At 43.3% G+C, this 23007-nt stretch overlaps 1 long non-coding RNA gene across 1 annotated transcript; it reads left to right on the top strand.

Moving 5' to 3' along the window:
- The first annotated feature begins 1323 nt into the window (after positions 1–1323).
- On the top strand, positions 1324–12634 carry LOC124711898. The gene is made up of 2 exons (XR_007005539.1): positions 1324–1459; positions 12283–12634. It is a non-coding gene; the product is annotated as an uncharacterized LOC124711898 (long non-coding RNA).
- Positions 12635–23007: the final 10373 nt, after the last annotated feature.

Here is a 23007-nt window from a genome sequence, read left to right as displayed (position 1 = left end):
GGGTAGTAACGCAACACTTGCAACCAAAAACAACTGCGATGTATAGCCAAATGGATTAGACGTTCTTAAATGCCTGAATGGCTTTTCTAAGTTTAAATCCGGTAATTCTGATCTTTCCGACTCTTATCAATCAGGAAGTCCAACAACTGTTACAGAGTGACATATTGAGGGTGGAAATGGAAGCAAATCCGTGTCAGACAATGGAAGAACTTCAAAACACTTTCGACTATGCAAGAATATTCGCAGCAGATCGATAAAGACAAACAAAGCTAACCGATCGACCACGTGCAACTCATTGCAATACAGAAGCGTTTTTTGATCGCTTGATCACTTCACTCCACATTCAAAATGAATCCTCTATGGTAATCCAAAACGCAACAGGTACTGTCGCTCTCCGAATGAATCGTCACGAAGCACAGCTAAGCTATGTTTACATCCCAAAACGGCGCTTTTGTATGTTTGGTGGAGTATTCTCGGGTTCGTTCATTTTGGGCTGCTGAAAACTGGACAAACTGTAAATGCAGACCTTTACTATGAATGACTGGATTTAGTAAACATACTTTAACTGAAAATTGACCAGCGATTGTCAACGGAAAAATCGTTATTCTGCAACACTACAACGTAGTACCGCACTGCGGAAGACGAACGCCGAAAAAGAACATCATTACACTGGAGTTGGACGTATGACCTCACCAACTATATTCGCCCGATACTGCGCCTTCGGTTTTCCATTTTTTCCGAAGGGTGCAACATTTTCTAAGTAGCAAAAAATGTGAAAATGAGCATTATGTACTAAACGCCATCTCCAGATATTTTGTTCAAAAACTACTTGATTTTTATCGATCTGGCATTTAAAATTTCCATACTAATGGCGTAAGGTTGTTGGTAACGAGGCTGCTTACGTCATGGATTAAAAATGAAGACAATTTATTTGTCTGAATTTAATGTAAAAATACATTACTATCCGGTCCCCTAAACGTAAAATATTTTCTCGTCTGATTATGGTTTCGATATCATTCTGTACCGTGATAATGATGAACACATTGGACCTATCTGACAGCAAACTAAGAACATTCAAGTTAATAACGCAACTGTAATAGTATTTTTCGGTAACAAAACAAGAATTTAACATAAACAAAGAAATATTCGGCTAAGTAGTTCACAGAATGCCAAATGCCACCACACGAAACCTATTTGTACGATCTGTAGACGTAACACAATGGCCATTGTATGTCACAGTCGGTGCTTTTGTGCAGTAGTCCTTTTCGGCACCTTACAAAATGTGTTTTTGGTTGACGCAGACAGCTGTAAGAGCAAGCCTCACGCGACATTTCGGCTCTCTTCCGCTTCGAGGAGCACGCAGCAAATCCTTTATAAGGGCCAGGGAGACATCAGAGCTCCATCAGTCGTCATGACAGCCTGCACCAAGTGTCTCCTGCTCCTCTGCATAGTTCTAGCGGTAAGTTCGACTACGCTTCGTTCTTTCATTCACATAGACAAGTGCAACTGGCTCAGAACAACATCAACACCTATCAACCAAAGTATGGCCATATGAGGTATCAAATGAAACGTGTGACTGGAAAGAAGATTTCTTGATTGGGAAGACAGAGTATGTCATCTTGGATGGAGAGTCGTCGACAGATGTAAAAGTAACCTCAGACGTACAAGAGGAAAGTTTATTGCGACGCTTGGTGTTCATATTACATCTTAATGACCAGACAGACATGTTAACATTAACCTCATATTTTTGGAGCTAATACAGTTGTAAGTAATGAAATATCAGTGGGATCGAAAATTAATGTCGTACATCTACATTAAATTCCAACACATATACTGTTAACACGTTTTTTTTATTTTTGATCAGTGATCTACTCAGCCTAAACAGCTGTAATTCTGGCAATGTTCTCAAAACGTTTAGGAAACTGTCCTTGTAATTGTTTCAGGGTCACAACGAATTCTTCAAACATCGCGTTTTCCTTAACTACAGTGAGTTTAGTGAACTGAATTGTGTTCGGGAATTGGATTGTGTTCGTCAGAATATCTCTCTTCTACAGCGCGATTTTCGTTTTAAATGCTTCCTCGTCAGATCACAAAGTAGTTGTTTCTTATCTTGCAGTATCTTACTATGGGCAGAGTGCAGTCCACTTAAAACGCGAGGTCTGCAATCCATTCCAGATCTAATTTTCTTTCCTGTTCTTATTTTCCCTTCATAAATTCAATAATAGCGAGTTTTAAATCCAAAAATTGTTCCAGGCATGCCCCTTGACTAAATCAAGTATTTTGCAGTAACATACAAAGTATCCATACTCCTCGTTCAGCTCACTTGAAAACTTGCAACTGAGAGTAGAATAACGCGTGCGACTTAAGAAACTTTACTATTCGTACCATTAATTTCTCCACGTGTTCCATAACTGCAAATTTAGCACAAAGTGCTTCTACATGTACATAACAACGAATCCTGTCTGTCTACCGCTCTAATTTTGTACTCTTTCACTGTCAATTAAATCTTTAATTCTTTCTGCATGGTATTGTGATGTCGTTTCATAGCAAATTCACAATACCCGCCGCTTATGCGACTGCATGATGTACGCTGAGAATTCTCATGCCTCTCTTCTATCATTCCCATTCATTTTTAAACGCTTGTGACGATAGATCGCTACACTGCCTCCTCTTGTAAGAGCAGCCATTAGGCCTGTAAAGTCCTTCATACCATGGACAACTAGGGAAGGGTAAACAGTGCTAACGCTACGACTGCAGGAAACTGGTATATTTTGTGATCTGTCAAAGGCATTAGACTGTGTAAATCACAATATCCTTTTAAGTACATTAGAATATTATGGTGTAACAGGAAATGCTGCAGAATGGTTCAGACCTTATATCTCTGGCAGAAGCAAAGGTTGTTATTGAGAAAGAGACATGGATTAAGCTATCAGACATCATCCAACAGGGAACTAATTACATGTGGGGTCCCTCAGGTTTCCATATTAGGGCCCTTACTCTTTCTTGTGTATGTCAATGACCTTTCATCAGTAACATTACCAGACACCAAGTTTGATTTGTGTGCCAATAATACAAACATTGGAATAAATAGCAAATCAAGTGTAGTCTTAGAAATATCGGCTAATAAAATATTTGTGGACATTAATCACTGGTACCTAGTCAATTCTTTGTCACTAAACTTTGAAAAAAAAACACAATTCAGGCAGTTCAGAACTTATAAGGGGTATCCCATGAGTATATGCCTAACATATGATGACAAGCAGATAGAAGAAGTGGACAGTGTTAAATTCTTGGGATAACAGCTTGATAATAAACACAACTGGGAGGAGCACACCACAGATCTGCTGACACATCTAAACAAATCTCTACTTGAAATGCGAATTCTGTCAGACATAGGGGATATTAAAATTAAAAAGCTGGCATACTAAGCTCACTTTCTCTCCATATTGTCATATGGGATTATTTTTCTGGGTAATTCATCAAGTCAAGCGAAAGTTTTCTGGGCACAAAAACGTGTGGTGTGAACTCAAGAACATCCTGCAGAGACCTGTTTATGGAACTGGGGATACTAACTACTGCTACCTAATATATTCATTCCTTAATGAAATTTGTCATTAAAAATATATCACTTTTTCAAACCAACAGCTCACTTCATGGAATCAATACTAGAAATAAGAACAATCTTCCCAAGGATTTAAAATCACTTACTCTTGTACAAAAAGGTATGCATTATTCGGGAAAACACATTTTCAGCAATTTGTCAGAGCCATAAAAAGCTTAACAACCAATGAAATTCAGTGTAAGAGAAGCCAAAAGGTTTTATTGGTGGTCAACTCCTTCTACTCTATTGATGACTCCATTGAACGCATATATATATATATATATATATATATATATATATATATATATATATATATATAGTACAATCTGACCTCTGCACCATTGCAGTACAGTAATGTGTTCATTGTAAATAAATATTGAAGTAATTCTATTATATGTTTATTACCTTATAAATAAAAAAGCATGTTTTTAATTTTAAATTCAGAGCATTAATGCGATCTTAGTAAAGGAGTTTTGTAAAATGATCCTTTCATACAGTGTTCATTAAAAAAATTACGATCCTTCCACTTTGGACCTATGGAAGGTACATTAGCTTATTTATTTCAGTTGTAAGTATTTGTCATGTATTATTGTTTTTCTGACGTGTTCTACATCCTGGAGGGCCGCCTTACTGCGGATCAATTGGAATTAAAGTAAATCTAATCTAATCTAATCTTCTACCGAACTGAAGAGAGTTGTGCCGACCGAAAAATGCCGCACCGCAGCTAGGACTGGGCAGACGATACTCGCCTTCGAACTGCTCGAGATTTCCCGATATGCCGCAGCGTTCGACACAATATCGAGTTTGTTCGAATAATCGTGCAAAATAGACTTAAGTGCAAAGTATCCGAGTTCAAAGTATATGTAAGAAACAAGCCACAACAATAAGCTAAGGCATTGTTTTAAATTTCGCAGTTTTGTGAAATACTGGCGAGAACAGCAATAAATCCTACCATTTCACAAACTCCTATTGTGTTTGAACAAATTTACGAAGTCTCAAGCAGTACTGGTATGTATGGATGTATTAGCATAAACATTTATGCTGATTTTTAGATAAAGGTAACAGGCAAAGACGAAAATTTTGTTCTCAAAAAAGTTGCTTGACTGACCACAGTATAATACACTCCTGGAAATGGAAAAAAGAACACATTGACACCGGTGTGTCAGACCCACCATACTTGCTCCGGACACTGCGAGAGGGCTGTACAAGCAATGATCACACGCACGGCACAGCGGGCACACCAGGAACCGCGGTGTTGGCCGTCGAATGGCGCTAGCTGCGCAGCATTTGTGCACCGCCGCCGTCAGTGTCAGCCAGTTTGCCGTGGCATACGGAGCTCCATCGCAGTCTTTAACACTGGTAGCATGCCGCGACAGCGTCGACGTGAACCGTATGTGCAGTTGACGGACTTTGAGCGAGGGCGTATAGTGGGCATGCGGGAGGCCGGGTGGACGTACCGCCGAATTGCTCAACACGTGGGGCGTGAGGTCTCCACAGTACATCGATGTTGTCGCCAGTGGTCGGCGGAAGGTGCACGTGCCCGTCGACCTGGGACCGGACCGCAGCGACGCACGGATGCACGCCAAGACCGTAGGATCCTACGCAGTGCCGTAGGGGACCGCACCGCCACTTCCCAGCAAATTAGGGACACTGTTGCTCCTGGGGTATCGGCGAGGACCATTCGCAACCGTCTCCATGAAGCTGGGCTACGGTCCCGCACACCGTTAGGCCGTCTTCCGCTCACGCCCCAACATCGTGCAGCCCGCCTCCAGTGGTGTCGCGACAGGCGTGAATGGAGGGACGAATGGAGACGTGTCGTCTTCAGCGATGAGAGTCGCTTCTGCCTTGGTGCCAATGATGGTCGTATGCGTGTTTGGCGCCGTGCAGGTGAGCGCCACAATCAGGACTGCATACGACCGAGGCACACAGGGCCAACACCCGGCATCATGGTGTGGGGAGCGATCTCCTACACTGGCCGTACACCACTGGTGATCGTCGAGGGGACACTGAATAGTGCACGGTACATCCAAACCGTCATCGAACCCATCGTTCTACCATTCCTAGACCGGCAAGGGAACTTGCTGTTCCAACAGGACAATGCACGTCCGCATGTATCCCGTGCCACCCAACGTGCTCTAGAAGGTGTAAGTCAACTACCCTGGCCAGCAAGATCTCCGGATCTGTCCCCCATTGAGCATGTTTGGGACTGGATGAAGCGTCGTCTCACGCGGTCTGCACGTCCAGCACGAACGCTGGTCCAACTGAGGCGCCAGGTGGAAATGGCATGGCAAGCCGTTCCACAGGACTACATCCAGCATCTCTACGATCGTCTCCATGGGAGAATAGCAGCCTGCATTGCTGCGAAAGGTGGATATACACTGTACTAGTGCCGACATTGTGCATGCTCTGTTGCCTGTGTCTATGTGCCTGTGGTTCTGTCAGTGTGATCATGTGATGTATCTGACCCCAGGAATGTGTCAATAAAGTTTCCCCTTCCTGGGACAATGAATTCACGGTGTTCTTATTTCAATTTCCAGGAGTGTATTTTATTCGTTTATGAGAGGCGGTACTGATTTACCAGGTAAGCCGCAAATGAGCACATCGATATCTGTTCACATGTTAGAGTAAGATATAAAAACGTTACCACATATAATGAGTTTGAAAACCAGACGGCAACATTAAGGATGAAACAACAAAGACAATTAATCAAGAGCTAAATACGAAACTAACAAAATACATCGTAACAAAATGATTGTAATTCATATTGCGAGAATGAATTACAGCGACAAGGCCCGTCTTGGAAATAGTGCAGTACGAGCAAAAGCTGGAGAACTGGACAGAATCATGATTGAAATCTTTTATTTATTTATTAGTTGCTGTTGTTACGCATGACCTGTACTCTAGAAGATATTTTAGTCCGTGTTTCAAAGTTATTTTTATTATTAAAATCCATAGTTCATTAAAAACGCTAAGACAGGTCGTTGTGATAGTACCAACGAAAGTGACTAGATCGCTGATCGATCAAAATATCGAACAGAACCCGAGATTTCACGGACTGTAACGAAAACTGCTCGAACAGTTCGAGCCGTGTTCAAACACAGGCCTAACCGCAATACTAAACAAAATGACGCGCTGTTCCGAGTACTTGCGAGAAGGACCGAACCAAGCCGAGACGCTGCATTCGTGAACTTGGGCACATCGTGGCCGTCTCTGCTTTATAACAAAATGAGACCCAGAAATATATAGATATATGCGCTCAGGTAGGTCCCGTGTTCCTTGACTTCCGTAAACTGTTCGATACATTTCCGCACTGTCTCCAAATGAACAAAACACGAGCTTACGCTATGTCAAGCTAAATGCGTGATAGAATCGAAGAGTTTCTAGCAAACAAAACGCAGCATGTCACTCTCAACGGACAGAAGTCTGCAGACGTAAAAGTAACTTCTGGCGCGCAGCAAGGTAATGTTGTAGAACCATTACTTTTCACAATACAGGTTGTTTCAGAAGTGATGGTCAATAATTCATACATGGAAAGTACAGACCAAAAGTAGGTAAAAAGCGCCAATAACCATGGAACTGCAGATCAACCGTTGCCGAGTTATCGCATTAATTCGCAATAGTAACCAACTGGAAACGCACCTGGGTACCGTGGTATTTACCTTGTTATCTCAAGGTCTGGGAACGACTTTTTTTTTCTTTTTTAACGCATGCGCAACTACTTCCCTTTCCCCTTCCGTGCACTGTGCCGTACAGGCCTCACAATCAGTTACGAATGTGAAAGTAGCATGGACGGAGGTGACACCAATAAAGAGTACGCCGAGATGCACTTCATGTCCGCCAAAGCGAATGGCAGTGCCCTTGAGACTGCACGAGTGTATGAAGAAGCTTATGGTCTCAGCAGGTGGCCCAATAGGCGTACATTTAGCCGGTTACATCAGCGCCTTAGAGGAAAAAAGAGAGCTCCGCACACCACGTACGAGAAGGTCGACCTGCCCAGATCCATAGGACAGGGTGTCACGCATTGTACGTACATCAACACATCAGCATCCGGGTACTTTAACAAGGACGCCCCAAGGGTGTGTGGCGGATTTTACATCGGCAAGTACTCAGTCCATATCATTTTCAGTGATTGCAAGCCCTCAACTATGCAGACCTTCCCCCTAGGGAGAATTTCTGCTAATGGGTGCAACAACATTGTACCCTGAATCCCCCGTTTGTAAGCAGTATTCTGTTCGAGGCTGGCTTTACCCGTGACGCTATTTTTAACTACTATAACTGTCACATTTGGGCTGACGTCATTCCTAGTGCAACACGACATCAGCAGCGTTGTTCATTTAAGGTCTGGACAGGACTGCTCGGAGACGGCGTAACTGTACCAAACTTCCTGCGACAGAAACCGAACAGCAGTACATGCGATTTCTGCGGACTTCCAGATGTACGTGATGATGTCCCTCTGAACCAACGCCTCAACGTGTGGTTCATGTATGATGGTGCTCCAGCACATTTTCGTTTACGAGTGCGCCGGCTTCTAGCTTGGATTTATGATCAACGTTGGGTAGATAGTGGAGGGTCTGTGCCATGGTCTCCAAGGTCTCCGGATTTAAATCCCATAGATTTCTGTGTGTGGAGTCATGTCAAGAGACTGGTTTACGCTACCGCGGTCAACTCTCTTGAGGAATTACGCTTGCAGATTGAAGCAGCCATCCAGCATTTACAGAGTTCCCCTGGACTGCTGAGAGGCTTCACAACTCATTTCAGAGACAAGTTGCATTCAGACGCATGGACAACATTTCGAACACGTACTTTAACGTTTTCAGATGCCACTTGTTCCTAGACACTGATGAAGGGCAACAGAAAATGTGCTGTATCTCAATAACGATTGATTTGTGGACCCATGTTTATTGGAGCTTTTTAGCTACTTTTGGCCTGTTCTTTCCATGTGCGAATTATTGACCATCATTTCTGAAGCAACCTGTATGTGAATGACCTAGCAGATAACGCCGGAAGTTCCGTGAGGCTTTTCGCAGGTTACTCTGTTGTATACAGAGAAGTTGCAACGCTAGAAAATTGTAGTGAAATACAGGAAGACCTACAGAGGATCAATACTTGGTGCAGGGATTCGCAAATTGACCCTCAGCATAAACAAATGTAACGTATTGCGTATATGCAGACGGAGAGACCCAGTATTGTGCGATACACAACTGCAGAACAATCACTGGAAGCTGTTACCTCCGTAAAATATCTAGGAGTATGCGTACGGAGCAATTTGAAGAGGAACGACCACATAAAACTAGTCGCGGGGAAAGCATATGGTAGACCGAGATTCATTCGAAGAATGTCAGGCAATGTAATCCACCCTCAAACGAGGCACTTACAAAACCCTCGGTCAACCAATAACTGGATGTTGCTCGTAAGTCTGGGAACCGCACACAGAAATAGGAAACAGAGCAGCACGTTTCGTTACAGGTTCATTTACAAAGCGCGAAAGCGTCTGGAAGATGCTTAGTCAACTCCAGTAGCACACGCTCCAAGAGAGGCATTCTGCACCAGGTTATAGTCTACTGTTAAAATTCCGATAGTGTACGTTACTAGAAGAGCCAACCGATATCTTGCTTCCTCCTACGTATATCTCGCTAAAAGGCCGTTAATTTAAAATCAGAGAGATTGGAAACCATATGAAGGCTTATCAGCCATCGTTCTTCCCGCGAACCATACTCGATTGGAACAGCAGAACGGGGAAGTGGCATGTATACAGATTACCTTCCGCCCCCCCCCCCCCCCTTCACACAACGTTTTCAGTTATTCGTTCATCTTTCCCTACAGTTTTTAGCCTCTATATATCCTGATATCCTATGTCTAATCATTCTGTCGCTTCTTCTTGGTAATGATTTCCGGTTGTTCCACTCTTCAGCGAGTCTGCAGAGAATCTCCCCATTTCTTATCTTATCAGTCCTACTAATTTTCAACATATTTCTGAAGCATCACATCTCAAACGCTTCAGTTCTGTTCTTTTCTGGTTTTCCCACAGTCCATAATCCACTTCCATACAATTCCGTGCTCCAGACATATACCCTCAGGAACTTCCTCCTGTAATTAAGACCGTTTTTTCTCTAGCCGACTTCTTTTGGCCAGAAATGCCTCCTCTGTCTGTGCTCTATTGCTTTTTATATCTTCCTTGTAACGTCTGTCATAAATTATTTCGCTTCAAAGGTAGAAGAATTTCTTCACTTCACCTGCTTCGCGCTCCCCAGTTTTGATATTAAGTTTATCCAAAATCTCATTTTTACTACCCCAATATTAAATTTATCTCAAATCTCATTTTTACTACCCCTCTTCATTTTCGTCTCTCTTTGGTTTATCTCAATCTGTGAGGGTTGCCCAGAAAGTAATGCACTGCATTTTTTCTTCAACAATTCTTTATTGAACATAATGAGAATTGCACATACGAAAGAATGGTGCTTTATCTACACATCCTATTTTTCCATGTAGTCCTCCAGCACGAAACGAGGGCGTGTATGCCCTCTCGCTACCAATCCTTGTCCTGGTGGTGGAGCCAGTGCTTCACTGTGTGAATCACCTCCTCATCGTCCTCAAAATGTTTTCCCAGAATGGCATCCTTTAATGGTCCAAACAAGAGGAACTCCGAGGGGGGTAGGCCAGGGCTGTAGGGTGGATGGAGTAACATTGTCCATCCCTGTTTTGCGATGTGTTCAGCAGACCTCAGACTTGTGTGGGGCCGAGCGTTATCATGTTGCAGGAAAACATCTCCTGGATTGCTGTGGCGTCGAAGTCGCTGGAAGCGCATATTGAGTTTCGTTAATGTGTTGACATATGCTTCTGAATTAATGGTACGGCCTTTTGGCATCACATAAATGAGAATCACCCCTTCAAAGTCCCAGATGCTTAGTATTTTTTTCTGCTGTCGAGAGTGGGAATGGCGCCATTCCATCGACTGTCGTTTTGTTTCTACAGTCGCATGTTCGAATCCTGCCTCGGGCATGGATGTCTGTGATGTCCTTAGGTTAGTTAGGTTTAAGTCTAGGGGACTGATGACCTCAGATGTTGTCCCATAGTACTCAGAGCCATCTGAACCATCTGTCGTTTTGTTACGGGCTCAAAATAGTGAACCTAGGTTTCATCACCTGTCACGAATCAGGACAAGAAAGCCTCTCCCTCAGCATCAAAACCATGCAACAAATCAAGACAAATGTTTTTTCTGTGCGATTTGTGATCCACCGCGAGATACCGCTGGACCCATCTTGCACACACTTTTGAATATCCAAGAGTGCGGATAATTGCATCAACACTTTGTTTGCTGATCGACATATGCAGTGCCAACTGCCGAGCAGTAATGTGTCTGTCCTCGCGCATGACAGAATCAGCTAGCTGCAACATGTCAGGTATGACAGCCATGGATGGTCTCCCTGACCGCTGCAAATCATGGAATTCCGCCTTTTTAATGACCTCACACTCCGTGCCCAGCGACTAACTGTACTTCTGACGACAACAGGTGCTCCATAGACTACGCAAAACCGTTTGTGAATATTCCTCATAGTTTCTTTCTCTGCAGTGATGAATTCAATGACGGCACATTGCTTGTGACGTACATCACATGCAGACATCATTTTGAAACTGTCCTGCAGCTACGCTATCTGTCCGAAGTGACGGAAACTTGGTACGCTCACTCAAGGGACTTCAAATAATACATACGTAACGTTTCGCATTTGTAGCATTGTTGTCGGCTGAGAAAAAAATGCGGTGCACTACTTGGGCAACCCTCGTATACATTGTGCTCAGAAGATTGTTCATTCCACACAACAAGCCCTGTAACTTTTCCTCACTTTCACGGAGGATGCCAATATCATTAGTGAACCCTATCATTGATATCTTTTCATCTCGGAGCTTAATCCCTTTTCTCAACCCTTCTTTTATTTCGAGTATTTATTTTGAGTACTGCTCGAGCGTTTTCGATCCCTATCAGGTCGGATTGAGGGAGGACATACAAGCAATTCAGAGGCGGACTACTAGATTTGTTACTGGTAGGTTTGATCATCACGCGAGTGTTACGGAAATGCTTCAGGAACTCGGGTGGGAATCTCTGGAGGAAAGGAGGCGTTCTTTTCGTGAATCGCTACTGAGGAAATTTAGAGAACTAGCATTTGAGGCTGACTGCAGTACAATTTTACTGCCGCCAACTTACATTTCGCGGAAAGACCACAAAGATAAGTTAAGAGAGATTAGGGCTCGTACAGAAGCATATAGGCAGTCATTTTTCCCTCGTCCTGTTTGGGAGTCGAACAGGGAGAGAAGATGCTAGTTGTGGTACGAGGTACCCTCCGCCACGCACCGTATGGTGGATTGCAGAGTATGTATGTAGATGTAGATCATTGCCTCTCGGACTGTATAGATTGAACGGTAGGGGCGAAACCCTTTCAAACTGATGCTTCGTTCTTGGTCTTCCATCATTATTTTATCCTTTCGTTTCTTGTACATAGTGTGTATTACTCGTCATTTCCTTTGGCTTACACCTATTGTCCTGAAAACCTCAAACATCTTGTAGCATTTGCACAGCCGAACGCTTTTTCTAGGTAGACATATGATCGTGTTTTTACTTTTCTCAAGACGTGGTGATTGAAAAATGAGCGCTGGTTTCAATAGCTACTTGTCGTCCTTGTGTGCAGGCTGTGGCCGCCATGCCGCAGAACTCTGCTGACGTGCCACCACCAGCGGTCCCTGGCGGGGACGTCGCCAGCAACCAGGAGCCGGTGCAGCCAGTAGCGGGCGACGAGGCATCTGGGGACCAGGCGCTACAAGACCGCTGGGGAATATCCGTGCACTTCCATAGCGGCTGAGCGAATTGCTGGCAGCACCAAGAAACACAGAGCTCTACCTTATTTTAAAATTTTCAGTTTATTCCACACTTCAGACTTTTAACACTATTCCTGTATCTATATCAAGAGCGACCTTTCTTTTTTTTTCAAATCTATAAAAGAACATTACAAACAATAAATAAATTTTAGTACTCAAAAAGCACTACTGACCTCGTTTGTTTACTGAATGTTTTGCCTGTTTAGCTGTCATCGCATATCCCTAAGCATTCACTGATTGGAATGTAAACGTTACAACATCCAGCACCAGAGTGACATTTTTCAGTATTTATGGGGATGGTCATCACATTTTTTTTTTTTTTTTGTCATTAGTCTACTGACTGGTTTGATGCGGCCCGCCACGAATTCCTTTCCTGTGCTAACCTCTTCATCTCAGAGTAGCACTTGCAGCCTACGTCCTCAATTATTTGCTTGACGTATTCCAATCTCTGTCTTCCTCTACAGTTTTTGCCCTCTACAGCTCCCTCTAGTACCATGGAAGTCATTCCCTCATGTCTTAGCAGATGTCCTATCATCCTGTCCCTTCTCCTTATCAGTGTTTTCCACATATTCCTTTCCTCTCCGATTCTGTGTAGAACCTCCTCATTCCTTACCTTATCAGTCCACCTAATTTTCAACATTCGTCTATAGCACCACATCTCAAATGCTTCGATTCTCTTCTGTTCCGGTTTTCCCACAGTCCATGTTTCACTGCCATACAATGCTGTACTCCAGACGTACATCCTCAGAAATTTCTTCCTCAAATTAAGGCCGGTATTTGATATTAGTAGACTTCTCTTGGCCAGAAATGCATTTTTTGCCATAGCGAGTCTGCTTTTGATGTCCTCCTTGCTCCGTCCGTCATTGGTTATTTTACTGCCTAGGTGGCAGAATTCCTTAACTTCATTGACTTCGTGACCATCAATCCTGATGTTAAGTTTCTCGCTGTTATCATTTCTACTACTTCTCATTACCTTCGTCTTTCGCCGATTTACTCTCAAACCATACTGTGTACTCATTAGACTGTTCATTCCGTTCAGCAGATCATTTAATTCTTCTTCACTTTCACTCAGGATAGCAATGTCATCAGTGAATCGTATCATTGATATCCTTTCACCTTGTATTTTAATTCCACCCCTGAACCTTTCTTTTATTTCCATCATTGCTTCCTCGATGTACAGATTGAAGAGTAGGGGCGAAAGGCTAAGCCTTGTCTTACACCCTTCTCAATACGAGCACTTCGTTCTTGATCGTCCGCTCTTATTATTCCCTCTTGGTTGTTGTACATATTGTATATGACCCGTCTCTCCCTGTAGCTTACCCCTACTTTTCTCAGAATCTCGAACAGCTTGCACCATTTTATATTGTCGAACGCTTTTTCCAGGTCGACAAATCCTATGAAAGTGTCTTTATTTTTCTTTAGCCTTGCTTCCATTATTAGCCGTAACGTCAGAATTGCCTCTCTCGTCCCTTTACTTTTCCTAAAGCCAAACTGATCGTCACCTAGCGTATGCTCAATTTTCTTTTCCATTCTTCTGTATATTATTCTTGTAAGCAGCTTCGATGCATGAGCTGTTAAGCTGATTGTGCGATAATTCTCGCTCTTGTCAGCTCTTGCCGTCTTCGGAATTGTGTGGATGATGCTTTTCCGAAAGTCAGATGGTATATCGCCAGACTCATATATTCTACACACCAACGTGAATAGTCGTTTTGTTTCCACTTCCCCCAATGATTTTAGAAATTCTGATGGAATGTTATCTATCCCTTCTGCCTTATTTGACCGTAAGTCCTCCAAAGCTCTTTTAAATTCCGATTCTAATACTGGATCCCCTATCTCTTCCAAATCGACTGTCCTTCCGACAATCATATCCTTTTCGCTGTCTTCACATTTTTCCTGCAGCCATTTCGTCTTAGCTTCCCTGCACTTCCTATTTATTTCATTCCTCAGCGACTTGTATTTCTGTATTCCTGATTTTCCCGGAACATGTTTGTACTTTCTCCTTTCATCAATCAACTGAAGTATTTCTTCTGTTACCCATGGTTTCTTCGCAGCTACCTTCTTTGTACCTATGTTTTCCTTCCCAACTTCTGTGATGGCCCTTTTTAGAGATGTCCATTCCTCTTCAACTGTACTGCCTACTGCGCTATTCCTTATTGCTGTATCTATAGCGTTAGAGAACTTCAAACGTATCTCGTCATTCTTTAGTACTTCCGTATCCCACTTCTTTGCGTATTGATTCTTCCTGACAAATGTCTTGAACTTCAGCCTACTCTTCATCACTACTATATTGTGATCTGAGTCTATATCTGCTCCTGGGTAAGCCTTACAATCCAGTATCTGATTTCGGAATCTCTGTCCGACCATGATGTAATCTAATTGAAATCTTCCCGTATCTCCCGGACTTTTCCAAGTATACCTCCTCCTCTTGTGATTCTTGAACAGGGTATTCGCTATTACTAGCTGAAACTTGTTACAGAACTCAATTAGTCTTTCTCCTCTTTCATTCCTTGTCCCAAGCCCATATTCTCCTGTAACCTTTTCTTCTACTCCTTCCCCTACAACTGCATTCCAGTCGCCCATGACTATTAGATTTTCGTCCCCCTTTACATACTGCATTACCCTTTCAATATCCTCATACACTTTCTCTATCTGTTCATCTTCAGCTTGCGACGTCGGCATGTATACCTGAACTATCGTTGTCGGTGTTGGTCTGCTGTCGATTCTGATTAGAACAACCCGGTCACTGAACTGTTCACAGTAACACACCCTCTGCCCTACCTTCCTATTCATAACGAATCCTACACCTGTTATACCATTTTCTGCTGCTGTTGATATTACCCGATACTCATCTGACCAGAAATCCTTGTCTTCCTCCCATTTCACTTCACTGACCCCTACTATATCTAGATTGAGATTTGCATTTCCCTTTTAAGATTTTCTAGTTTCCCTACCACGTTCAAGCTTCTGTCATTCCACGCTCCGAGTCGTAGAATGTTATCCTTTCGTTGATTATTCAATCTTTTTCTCATGGTAACCTCCCCCTTGGCAGTCCCCTCCCGGAGATCTGAATGGGGGACTATTCCGGTTCAAATGGCTCTGAGCACTATGGGACTTAACATCTTAGGTCATCAGTCCCCTAGAACTTAGAACTAATTAAACCTAACTAACCTAAGGACATCACATACATCCATGCCCGTGGCAGGATTCGAACCTGCGACCGTAGCAGTCGCGCGGTTCCGAACTGAGCGCCTGGAACCGCGAGACCACCGCGGCCGGCGACTATTCCGGAATCTTTTGCCAATGGAGAGATCATCATGACACTTCTTCAAATACAGGCCACATGTCCTGTGGATACACGTTACGTGTCTTTAATGCAGTGGTTTCCATTGCCTTCTGTCGTTGATCATTGCTGATTCTTCCGCCTTTAGGGGCAATTTCCCACCCCTAGGACAAGAGAGTGCCCTGAACCTCTATCCGCTCCTCCGCCCTCTTTGACAAGGTCGTTGGCAGACTGAGGCTGACTTCTTATGCCGGAAGTCTTCGGCCGCCAATGCTGATTATTTATCAAAATTTGGGCAGTGGCGGGGATCGAACCCCGGACCGAAGACGTTTTGGTTATGAATCAAAGACGCTCCCCTATACCACGGGTACCTATCCTGGTCATCAGATAAAGGGTATTAAATGATTAAACGTTCATCCTACTTGAAAACGGTATCCTTCATGATCAGTGTAAGGTGTGACACTTACTGGCACGAATACATTCTTGCTGTGCCTGAAGCTGATGCTGTGTCAATACACGACGATTGCTGGGTGGAGACTGGTAATGAATCTGCACGTGTTCCCATCGTATCCCAGACATGTTCTACGGGTAATAAATCAGGGGAATGGGTAGGCCAGTCGATGATCCCTACATTCCTCAAAATGTTTGTGCTGTGAGCTGCTATATGGGGTCTTGGTATCGAGTCCAGTGAGTGTTCTAGACACTGAAAGTCATAGATATGGAGAGAGGTCCATTCGGCCAGCCAACGTGGTGCAGGCTAACCAGATGATTTCAGGAATTATCTGTGGAACTTGGTTCGGAAATATGAACAAATTAAGGCAAAACTTTAGCAGCAATACACTTTATTGCTCGTCTGAGCAAAATGGATAATGATATACTATTCCTGTCTGTACTAATTGTAGAGTTCCCTTGGAGGATGGAACGCAGCTGTGTACAAAATGTGAGCAGAGCCAGAGCAAATACTCTAAATCCAGACCACAGGCCTGATCTATACGAAATCCCTCCATGGCGACTTTAAGGCATTCAGTCACAGCCCGAACGGTTGGCCGAACCGCTCGCCAACAATAGCTGTGATTTCTCCAACTGTTTGTGGACACTGCCAAGCGCGTGGCAGACGCTGCTTACTAGTACTGACGGAGTGTGGGCCGGCAGGTAGCAGTCGAGGTAAGGAGGGAGGGACTTGCCACTGGGAATGACTCACCCGAAACAGAGCCTGATGGGCTCGGCGAGCGTGTCGGTAGACCGGTCAACTTGTGTACGGGTGCCTTGACTCTCTAACTGACCTAGCGAGCGCCCCGCCACCATATTTACACTACTGGCCATTAAAATTGCTACACCACGAAGATGACGTGCTACAGCGCGAAATTTAGCCGACAGGAAGAAGATGCTGTGATATGCAAATGATTAGCTTTTCAGAGCATTCACACAAGGTTGGCGCCGGTGGTGATACCTACAACGTGCTGACATGAGGAAAGTTTACAACCGATTTCTCATACACAAACAGCAGTTGACCGGCGTTGCCTGGTGAAACGTTGTTGTGATGCCTCACGATGTGAGGAGGAGAAATGGGTACCATCACAACTTTGATAAAGGTCGGATTGTAGCCTATCGCGATTACGGTTTATCGTATCGCGACATTGCTGCTCGCTTTCGTCGAGATCCAATGACTGTTAGCAGAATATGGAATCGTTGGGTTCAGGAGGATAATACGGAATGCCGTGCTGGACCCCAACGGCCTCGTATCACTAGCAGTCGAGATGACAGGCATCTTATCCACATGGCTGTAACGGATCGTACAGCCACAGTTCGATCCCTGAGTCAACAGATGGGGACGTTTCCAAGACAACAACCATCAGCATGAACAGTTCGACGACGTTTGCAGCAGCAGCTCGGAGACCACGGCTGCGGTTACTCTTGACGCTGCATCACAGACAGGAGCACCTGAGATGGTGTGCTCAACGACGAACCTGGGTGCACGAATGGCAAAACGTCATTTTTCGGATGAATCCAGGTTCTATTTACAGCATCATGATGGTCGAATCCGTGTTTGGCGACATCGCGGTGAACGCACATTGGAAGCGTGTATTCGTCATCGCCATACTGGCGTATCACCCGGCGTGATGGTATGGGGTGCCATTGGTTACACGTCCCGGTCACCTCTTGATCGCATTAACGGCACTTCGAACAGTGGACGTTACATTTCAGATGTGTTACGACCCGTGGCTCTACCCTTCATTCGATTCCTGCGAAACCCTACATTTCAGCAGGATAATGCACGACCGCATGTTGCAGGTCCTGTACGGGCCTTTCTGAATACAGAAAATGTTCGACTGCTGCCCTGGCCAGCACATTCTCCAGATCTCTCACCAATTGAAAACGTCTAGTCAATGGTGGCCGAGCAACTGGCTCGTCACAATATGCCAGTCACTACTCTTGATGAACTGTGGTATTGTGCTGAAGCTGCATGGGCAGCTGTACCTGTACACGCCATCCAAGCTCTATTTGACTTAATGCCCAAGCGTATCAAGGCCGTTATTACTGCCAGAGGTGGTTGTTCTGGGTACTGATTTCTCAGTATCTATGCACCCAAATTGCGTTAAAATGTAATCACAGGTCAGTTCTAGTATAATATATGTGTCCAATGAATACCCGTTTGTCATCTGTATTTCTTCTTGGTGTAGCAATTTCAATGGCCAGTAGTGTATTTAGTGCGTCAGGCCACGTCGCCTGACGCTTCTGGCCATCGTCTAGTGACACCTCAGGTGACCGTATACGTCTAGCCAGTGCCGTGCCGCGCGTAGTGCCTTCTTCAGGTGAGTCCACGTAAGTTTCACTTTCCCATCAAGCCATGCCTAAAATAACAGGATTCCTGCAGCGTCACCTTTGTATTCTCAAGCAAAATGATTCGTTCTAGGTTCTGCTCTTTGCCTTTTTGGCGTAGCTATACGACTCTGGATTACTCTCTTGAAGTATGCCAATTGACATACTCGTCAAGAAAGATATGACTTTCTTGCCAGATACTGATCTCTTCACCAATTACCAAACCAGTCCTCTTACGGTATCTAATAGCTTCTTTACTTTACTTTTACTTAATTATTTATTGAACCTCATCTGATTAGGATCAACAGGCCCTCTCTTACACTGTACCAGGGCTTCACCCATACAGTATATTTTTTACATCCTAGTTCCCTAAGAAATAATAATATTAATATGACAGCTAGTATTAAAATTATTTGTGTGTCTGAAGTGGCATTGTGAGTAAATTATACTGACTATGGGCAAATACAGGTAATAGTGCCAGTATCTGTACAAAACGGATTTTTTCTGATACAATGAATTCTGGGGAAAGGGGATTTAAGCATCAGTGAAGAACACTGAGAAATGAGGAAAGGCAGGTTGAAAAGAGGGACGTACAAGGGTAACGAGTATCTACGGGGACAATGGTAATCCTTGTTGTCGCTTTAGGAGGCATGTCAGTAGCTGTCTTTTGAAACTGGAGATGTTGTTCAGTTCTCTAATATAACGCGGAAGGTTATTATAGAGTTTGGTTTATGTTAATGAGAAGAACTTCGAGAAAGTGGCTGAACGATAGTGGGACAGAAAGGAGTTTGCTCTGACAGGAGCAAGTGTTTCTGCCATATTGTTCAGACCAGAGCGTTCAGGTCCAGGAAAGTTATGAGGGACAGTGTTAACTGATAAGCCAGTAGAGGAGACAGAAGGTATGGTAATCTCTGCGCGCACGTGGACAGGGTAGCTGTGAAGTGTGATCAAAGAGTCGAATATCACAATATTAGGAACATAGGCATTCATAAGCGGGTCCAAGTGTCGTGCGCTACCCTGAGAAAGGCCTCGCAGGATAACGTCGCTGTAATCAACAACTGGAAGTGTAAGTGTTTTTACAGGTTCTTTCTCAGGTCAAGAGGTAAGAGCTTTTTAAATATTCTTGTAGAGCATGGAGAGACGCTGATGTCTTCGTGGACACTGCTGTTCTGTGCTCAGTCCAATTTAGAATTTCAGCTGTTATTATGCCTAGATTCTTTGCTGAAGGAGTAGTGGACAATTGTCCCATTTAGGGTTAAAGAAGGTACGGATTCCCGCTATTGTGAGCTAATGAGCAAATGACCAACCAGCGTCGCTTGGATGCGCCAATTTCGATAGAACACACAGGTCGGTATTGGGATTCTCAATAGCTGTCTTCAGGTATATAGATTTTGCATTTAGATACAATTAGAAATCATCAAAATACTTGTGATACTTGCAGTAGGTCAAAACTGATGACACATTATTTACGCATAATGAAAAGAGCATAGGACATTATACTGAACCCTGGGGAATGTCATGATTCCAAGAAATGGAGAGGTATGGGTAGCGAATATCGTTGCTTCCTGTGACCTCTGGATTGGGATTCTCAATAGCTGTCTTCAGGTATATAGATTTTGCATTTAGATACAATTAGAAGTCATCAAAATACTTGTGGTACTTGCAGTAGGTCAAAACTGATGACACATTATTTACGCATAATGAAAAGAGTATAGGACATTATACTGAACCCTGGGGAATCTCACGATTCCAAGAAATGGAGAGGTATGGGTAGCGAATATCGTTGCTTCCTGTGACCTCTGATCAGGTCATCTACGGATTTGTTGGCGTCGATCTGACCCGCACAAACGGAACGCTGAACACCAGAGAAAGCCACTGACTATGGCTCTACATCACTCAAGCCCATGTTGTCTGTCGAATTGCATCAGCGGCAAACGACGGGTAGAAACTCCAGATCTCAAGCCAGCTTCCAGCAATCGATTCCCGTCTGTTAGTGGTGACCCTCTGCCTGCGACCTCTACCTGGATTTCATCTGCTGGCATCCTTCTTCTTGTCAGAACCAGTCGAAAAATCTTACTATCTTCTCTTGTTGTAGTCCCATTTAGGGTTAAAGATAGTAGGGATTCCCGATATTTTGGGCTAATGATTCTAGAAAACTATTTGTCTCGTGAGTACCCAACTTCATAGCAATGACTTTCGGACTGTGCGCTGCTATACTTAATTTGTTAGCAGTGTTAGGTAACGACTTGTTATTAAGCTCTGGTGCAGGTACGTCGATGTAGCGTTAAAACACAAGCATCAGTGCCCATTACAATTGTCGACAGCCAACATGAATCTTTTGCCAAAACAATAGCGACAGCGCTGCTGCTCTTCTCGGCTGTCGATGCATTAAAGCTGCACGGATAGTTCCTTCTTCCGTACCGGAAATTCGTAGGTTCGATTTAACTGGCCATTTAGGAATTGCTTCTGGTAGATGGCGACGGTCAATTTTTTGTAACCTGGAACGTGAACGGTATGCTATTAACAAATGTTAGTCTCTCATGTGGAAATTAAAATGTCTTTCAGTGGTTTATTCGTTATTTCTCTTCCACATATCCTTACAAATGTTGCAACGAAATTTCTTTATCCTATGATCGCTCATTTTTCATTGGAGTCCTCCCAGGTAGCGAAATTTTTGTTATAATCACAATGTATGTAAATACTGCAGTAGAATGTGTCGGAAGCTCTTTAAGGCTGTTCGCAGATGATGCGGTTGTGTGCAAGAAGGTAGCAACACCAGGATACAGTAAAGATTTACAGAGTGACCTCTAAAGGATTGACGAATTATGCAGGCTCTGGCAAATTGACCCTTAACATAAATAAATGTAACATATTGCGCATGCGTAGGAAAATGAATTCACTACTGTACAAGTATGCTACTGATGAAAATTGCTGGCAACAGTAACCACCGTAAAATATCTAGGAGTATCTGTCTGCCGGCCGGAGTGGCCGTGCGGTTCTAGGTGCTACAGTCTGGAGCCGAGCGACCGCTACGGTGGCAGGTTCGAATCCTGCCTCGGGCATGGATGTGTGTGATGTTCTTAGGTTAGTTAGGTTTAATTAGTTCTAAGTTCTAGGCGACTGATGACCTCGGAAGTTAAGTCACATAGTGCTCAGAGCCATTTGAACCAAGTATCTGTCTTGAGCCACCCGAAGTGGAATGACTACATAACACAACTAGTAGGAAAAGAAGATGCCACACTGATGTTCATGGTATAAGAAGAATTTTAAGGGCATGTAATTTATCCACTAAAGAAGTGGGTTACAAGGCACTTGTTTGACCGATTCCTGAGCAAACGTTCATTTATTTTTTTATTTATTTATTTATTATTCCGTGGGACCACATTTAGGAGAAGTCTCCATGGTCATGGAACGAGTCAATACATGAAATTATAACACGATTGTAGAAACAGATAAAATGAAATATAACAAACATATTCAGGCGACAAGTCGTTAGTTTAAATAAAGAAAATCAAGAATGTAACACTGGAATTTGCTTAATTTTTTAGCTCTTCCAGGAGCTCCTCGACAGAATAGAAGGAGTGAGCCATGAGGAAACTCTTCAGTTTAGACTTAAAAGTGTTTGGGCTACTGCTAAGATTTTTGAGTTCTTGTGGTAGCTTATTGAAAATGGATGTAGCAGAATACTGCACTCCCTTCTGCACAAGAGTCAAGGAAGTGCATTCCACATGCAGATTTGATTTCTGCCTAGTATTAGCTGAGTGAAAGCTGCTAACTCTTGGGAATAAGCTAATATTGCTAACAACAAACGACATTAAAGAAAATACATACTGTGAGGGCAATGTCAAAATTCCCAGACTATTGAATAGGGGTCGACAAGAGGTCTTCGAACTTACACCATACATAGCTCGAACAGCCCGTTTTTGAGCCAAAAATACCCTTTTTGAATCAGAAGAATTACCCCAAAATATAATACCATATGACATAAGCGTATGAAAATATGCGAAGTATACTACTTTTCGTGTTGAAATGTCACTTATTTCAGATACTGTTCTAATGGTAAATAAAGCGGCATTTAGTTTCTGAACAAGATCCTGAACATGGGCTTTCCACAACAGCTTACTATCTATCCGTACGCCTAGGAACTTGAACTGTTCCGTCTCGCTTATAACATGCCCATTCTGTCTGATTAAAATGTCAGTTCTTGTTGAATTGTGGGTTAGAAACTGTAAAAACTGAGTCTTACTGTGATTTAGCATCAAATTATTTTCCACAAGCCACGAACTTATATCATGAACTACATTATTTGATAATGTTTCAATATTACACACAAGATCCTTCACTACCAAGGTGGTGTCATCAGCAAACAGAAATATTTTTGAATCACCTGTAATACTAGAAGGCATATCATTTACATAAATAAGAAACAGCAGTGGCC

This window comes from Schistocerca piceifrons, chromosome 8, assembly GCF_021461385.2.
Source record: "Schistocerca piceifrons isolate TAMUIC-IGC-003096 chromosome 8, iqSchPice1.1, whole genome shotgun sequence".
In the NCBI taxonomy this organism is placed as follows: Eukaryota; Metazoa; Arthropoda; class Insecta; order Orthoptera; family Acrididae; genus Schistocerca; species Schistocerca piceifrons.
This window is presented reverse-complemented; position numbering and strand designations above follow the sequence as displayed.